The sequence below is a fragment of the Halichoerus grypus genome, chromosome 6 (assembly GCF_964656455.1).
Source record: "Halichoerus grypus chromosome 6, mHalGry1.hap1.1, whole genome shotgun sequence".
NCBI lineage: Eukaryota > Metazoa > Chordata > Mammalia > Carnivora > Phocidae > Halichoerus > Halichoerus grypus.
In genome coordinates this window covers 7062256-7068624 of record NC_135717.1, presented here as the reverse complement: position 1 = coordinate 7068624, position 6369 = coordinate 7062256, and the positions used below count along the sequence as shown (strand labels likewise).

Below are 6369 nucleotides of genomic sequence, written 5' to 3'. Positions count from 1 at the left end.
GCCACCCAGGTGCCCCAGGAGCATGCCTTCCATATGCACACCAACCAGTCCAGAGCCCACACTCCAAACCACCTCCTCTATCTGATGCTCCAGGAGGGCAATATTCCTCTACCCCATTCCCCCCAGGGCAGCCCCTCATCCTCAGAACCTGCTGAAATTATTCCCATTGGTCAGTCCTAAGCCTGCTTATTCTGCTTTGCCTTGTCTTTTCCACAGACACTATGATAAAGTCTCCAGCCCCTGTTTTCCCTTCGCTTCCTCAGCCTCCTGACCAACCTTGGTGCCTCCCAACATGGCCCCGCTCAGAATTCTGTGCCTCCTCTTTCTAGAGGTCTGTGAGGATAAATTCGTATTTCATGACAGTCATTTCTGCATCTTTGTGTCTTACCATACCCGATGCAAACAAATCCAAATACAATTTTATTTTATTTTTAATTTTTTTTTACTTTTTTGTTGTTTTTATTATGCACTACATTAATACACTGCATAACCTTCTAGAAGGGATAGATGAGTATGACTGAGTTATTTTTCATCAATCGGGAAAATGCTTCCTTAATCAATATTCTCCAAACCCTTTGACACATAGTAACGATTAACTCCAGAGACCCGCCTATCCCTTTGCATCAAACTCCACTGATACGGATAACAGGCGACCCTTTTTTCCTTGCCCCTGTTACTGAACCTGTGGATGTGCACCGTGGCTATGCCGGGGAGGACCAAGCACTCGGCCATGACGCCGATCCTGGGCAGGATCTCGAACCACATCGCAGCGCGGTTGCCAGGGCCAAACCTGCCTTCCCGGCCCAGTAAAGGTGACCCGGCCTTGGCCCCCTTCCCTATAATTATATTTTAAAACAGTAGTTAAGTCTCCCCAAGCCCCAGGAGGTAGGCAGGGTCTGTTACGGTCCTCATTTTACAAGAGGAAACTGAGTTCCCGTGGGAGGTTATGAACATCACTTAAGGTCACATTGCCAGTGAATGTCTGCTGTGGTGTGGGGTCTGTGCTTGTGCACGGTGACATTTTCCCCACGCAGTGACAGAAGTCAACAGTCCCCTGACCCACATTACAGTCAGGGTTCCCTTTTCTGGGTTGTCTTCCTGCTACACAGGGAGATGCTTAAGGACAGACTGGCTCATGGAGCTTTGGGTCCCTGTCACCGGCTTCATGCACAGGGCAGTCAGGGCTGACTGGTGTGGTTGGAGAGAAGGCAGAGAGGTCTTCATCTTTAAAGGGTGGGCGTCAGGCGATGAGGATCCATGTAGCTTTCCAGTCAGTGTGCAGTGTTTTCTGTGTTGCTCATTCTGTCCCCACTCAGACCCTCTAAGGGAGGTGGCTGTTATCCCCACTTGACAGATGAGAAAATGGGCTCGGGGAAGGGAAGGCATTTGCCCAGCTGTCTGACCCAGAGCCTGCCTTCTGTGCAGTCGGCCTCTGTCACACTCACACGTTTCATGTGTGTCGTGTGACCGAGACTTCCTCACCTGTCAGCCTCCTCCTCACGGCCCCTGGCTGCATTCCAGCTCCTGACCAACCTGACACGTGCAGACTGAGCTTCTAGATGAGCGCAGAGGGCAGAGACCTGGGAGGCAGGGACTGACCCCTGACCTTGCTGCGTTCCCAGCTGGGAGGAGAGAAAGGATGCTCACAGAGGAGACCGTTGTCCGCCCTTGCCCTCAGAGCAGCGGAGGGTTGTAAATGTTGAACAAACAGCTCTCCAGAAAAGAAGCCCTGATTCATAGCATTTGCCCATTTCCATGGTGTAAAAACTCCCACAGTACTGAGTTAACTACTACTGTGTGGACCAAATGTTTGCGTCCCCACTCCACCCCCAAATTTACACGTTGAAGCCCTAACCCCCAGTGTGGCTGTAGTCAGAGATGGTGCCCCTAAGGAAATAATGAAGGTTAAAGGAGTCATGGGGGTGGGTAGCCGATCCTATAGGATCAGGGTCCTTATCGAAAGTGACAGCAGAGTGCTACTCTCTCTCTTTTTCTCTCTCTCTCTCTCCAAGTGCACAGTCTGAGGGAAGGCCTTGTGAACACATAGCAAGAGGGCACCACGTACAAGCCACAGGCCGTGACCTCAGAATGCAACCTTGATCTTGGACTTCCTGGACTCCAGAACTGAGAGAAATCCCTGTTACTTAAGCCACCAGGTCTGTGGCACTTCATTATGGCAGCCCGAGCAGACTACTCGCACTCCCAATGTGAAGTCGCTGAATTTGAGTCCAGAAGAAATGCACAGCAGCAGTGTGTCTTTCCCACTGAAGGACACAATAGCACGAATAACCTCAAGAGCATAGATCATAGTAATATGTGGTAAAATTAGAGAGGGATGATTCCTTCTTTTTAAATATAATTTATTGTGAGTTTATATTTAATTTTTTCTTGATTATAATTTTTGTATTGTCATAATGCTTACCTGACAAAATTTACCATTTTTAAGTATGCAGTTCAATGGCATTAGGCGTTGTGCACAAACTTAAATTTTAATAATGGCTGTGTTGAGAAAGGGCTCACAACATTCTCCAAAATGTAACAGTCAGCTCCAGCACACTTCCCTCTGTGGGGTTCCTGGGTTGTCGTAAGGTGACTTAGCAAATTTAGAAGAAAAAGCCATGAAATGAATTTGCTTATATGCATTTCACAGAATTCTAACTTAAGATGAATTAGGATTGACACGTAAGTCCTCTTCCTCTTTTTTTCCTTCCTTTATTTGTAAAATGGTTTTAGTAATCTGAGCTGAGCATGTGCCCTCAAGGAAACTGGCAAGTGGATCTCAGCTGAGGTGGGGCTGCAGTTCATGTTAGCCCCAAAACTTCATGTCACCGCATGTCACCGGCCATGGTATTTATGTGGTTTGGTTTGAAACAGCAGACGTGTATTCTCTCACCATTCTGGAGGCCAGAGGTCCAAACTCAAGGTGTCAGCAGGGTCGTGCCCCCTCTGAAGGCTCTCAGGGAGGGTCCTTCCCACCTCTCCCAGCTTCTGGAGCTCACAGGGGTCTCCCGGGTCCTTGGCCGGTTGGCACCTGGCAGTCCCTCCTTCCCGTGTCTGCCTTTCAGCGTGAAGACTGGCTCCACTGTATTTCCAGCTCAGACGCAGAGTGCATCAGGGCTCTGGGCATTCACCGGAGGGTAAAAAACTATGAGGAAGTGGTTAACAAACGTGCATGGGGACAACACAAGCGTGTGCTGAGGGTGAGACCCAGGAGGACCGAGAGAGGGGAGCTTGCATCTGAGATGAAGTACATGGGGGTGGCGACGGCAGCGAGGACCCCAGGAGGAAGAGGCTTCTCCAGAGTCAGGGCACGATGGCTGAAATCACCCCACCTGCAGTCCTGTCCCCAGCACACAGTCTGTCACAGGACTTGATTAACTTGCGGTCTCTGGAGAAAAGTTGTTATTCAGTAGGAGCAAAAGGCCATGTTCCTTCATACATATTGGTGAATGTTGTTTCTGAAGGCAGAGAAGAGGGAGCATCTCTACTTGCTGGATGGGATGCTGCTTGATTCATGAATTGCCTAAGAAAGCCAATTCTAAGAAAGGCGGAGAAGGGGGCGCCTGGGTGGCTCAGCCGTTAAGCGTCTGCCTTCGGCTCAGGTCATGATCCCAGGGTCCTGGGATCGAGCCCCACATCGGGCTCCCTGCTCCGCGGGAAGCCTGCTTCTCCCTCTCCCACTCCCCCTGCTTGTGTTCCCTCTCTCGCTGTCTCTCTCTCCGTCAAATAAATAAATAAATATCTTTAAAAAAAAAAAAAAAAAGAAAGGCGGAGAAGATACCAAAAGCACAGCGGCGACCCTCAGAGTTGGGCTTCCTGTAGCAAAGCAGGGCACAAGTCCTCCTGTTGGACCGCAGGGCCCATTCTCCCTCCCACACCTGCCTGAGTGCTGGTCCCACTTGCTCTTCCTGGGTTGATGGGCTGATGCCCCCTTGGGCTGAGCCAATGGAAGCAGCGACAGGATCCTGATTGGGGGCGGGGAGCGAGGGGAGCGCGGTCACGTGGGGGCGCCTGGGGTCCCTCTGGCCAGCGGGGGTGCGCCCTGCAGGGCTGTGGTCACGTTCACTGTGGCCTGTCACCTTCCTTTTGGATGGTGGGTTTGCCCCTATCAGCTGTGAGACCTGGGCCAGAGCCCTACCAGAGCCCCATGCCTTATGTCAAAATATTTAAGTTATCATAATCTGCCAAATAATCTCTCTCTGCCCAGAGAAGTATACCTTCCTAATACAAAATTGAGAAACGTGTTTTTACACAAATGAAAGTCAGCAAAACAAGGACAACTGTATTGATTATTATTACATGAGCCTGGTTGATCTGTTTTGGGGTGGCGATATTTGCAGGAGTTTTAAAGATATGTGGGATTCTTCAAGTATTACATATTTATGTTGTAAAATTTTTTTAACATCTCCCCGTAAAATCACTAAATATGTTATGATCATTATTCTCATATAATTTGTTTCGTATGGGTGGTAATGCCAAATTAGACCACCTTTCTTGGATCATTGTAGCTCTGAGGTAGTTTTGTTTATTAATTCCATCTGGAGAAACCCCTGTCTGTTGAGGCAGCAATCCGTACAATTCTTTTTTTTTTTTTTTTTAAAGATTTTATTTATTTATTTGACAGAGAGAGACACAGCGAGAGAGGGAATGCAAGCAGGGGAGTGGGAGAGGGAGAAGCAGGCTTCCCGCTGAGCAGGGAGCCCGATGCGGGGCTCGATCCCAGCACCCTGGGACCATGACCCGAGCCGAAGGCAGACACTTAACGACTGAGCCACCCAGGCGCCCCTATCAGTACAATTCTTAAAGCAATACTTAGATTTGGAAATGTCATGCATTTTACACAATATATTCACTGGCTGTGGTAGGGTCATATAACAAGTTATCCTTGTTACAGAAAATATTACAAAATGTTTAAATTTTATGATCTAAGTTGTTACCACTTACACCATGATTTTAACCACATTGTAAAGCAACTTTGGTAGCTTGCTTCATGCCTGATACGTCAAATTCATATATATGTGTTACATATACGTGCGCATATACATGTATGTCGTTATGGATATGTAATAAGACTTGTTTAAAGTTCTGCAGTTGACTTTTGCAACTGTTAGAGCTGCTAGTCTGCATCTCTAGAACTATGAAATGGAACATGAAGGAAGAAAGCGGGTGTTTGATACAACTAGGAGACAGGTGTTACGCAAAAATCTATTGCGTGCAAGTTATCTGAGGGAAAGATTTAACAAGTTAATTAGTCTTTTTGTTACTTAGGTGGCTTTTCTGCTCCTTCCCTTCATACAGGCCCATGCAAAGACAGTCTTCTGTGTCAACAGGCCACAGCCCCCACCCCTGGCATCGGGTCCAATCTGGGGGCCAGGCTTCTCTGGGGCCAGAAGGGTGTTACAGGATCCGGATTGCACTGGGCCAGCCCTGGGTGTTAGAGTCCCACATGTTCGTGTGTCTTTTATAAAGTCACTTGTATGTTTAGGTTCAAGACTTTCTAGAGCCTGGGGCCAGGGTGGGATCCCTAACTCGGACGCAGCCGATCTCCCCGCCTCTCTCTGAATTCTGGTAACTTAGCTGCTCTCTCTGGAGGGACAACAGCTGACTTTGCTGGAGTGGCCGTGGGCCCCCACTCTGTCTCAATAGCGTGTTCCTATACTCTGTAAGGGTTCCTTTCCTAAGCTCTCTGTTCCAATTGCCTGCATCTGAGAGAGCCATCTCTTTCCCATCAGGGTCTGCCCTGCTTCACGAGGGGACAAAGGCATGCGGGGTGTGAATTCGTCGTTGGCAAACATGCAGTAGACGCAAAGGGTGAGGTGCTCAGTGGCTATATGTCCCATCGATTGCTGAAGACTGCTGCAGGAGAGGAGAGCCACAATGTAGGTTGGAAAATGTAGCCTGGAAAAACTTTTTTTTTTTTTTTTTTTTAGATTTTATTTATTTATTTAACAGAGAGAGAGAACACAAGCAGCAGAGGGAGAAGCAGGGTCTCCGCCGAGCGGGGAGCCCGATGTGGGGCTCGATCCCAGGACTCTGGGATCATGACCTGAGCCGAAGGCAGACACTTAACGACTGAGCCACCCAGGCGCCCCTGGAAAAACTTTTTTCATTCCTGGACCTGAGATGCACGGGATAAAGTAAATCCCACCACTGCTGTGACACAAGCAAGCCGAAAATGCTCATGGTTTAAGACAATGAACATCAGTCCTTGATTGTACAACATCCCAGTGTGATGTTCCTGGTCCAAGGCACTCTGGGGCAGCTCCTCTCGTCCCTCCCATACTCGGTGATTCAGGGACCCAGGCTCCTTCCATCTTGCAGCTTCACCTCCTCTAGTTCTGTGGGGTCCTCTCCACTCACCTGGCAAAT

The 6369-nt window shown here is 48.7% G+C and overlaps 1 pseudogene; it reads right to left on the bottom strand.

The window, feature by feature from the left end:
- Window positions 1–441: 441 nt before the first annotated feature.
- On the bottom strand, window positions 442–765 carry LOC118523637 (NADH dehydrogenase [ubiquinone] 1 alpha subcomplex subunit 1 pseudogene; annotated as a pseudogene).
- Between the last annotated feature and the right edge of the window lie 5604 nt (window positions 766–6369).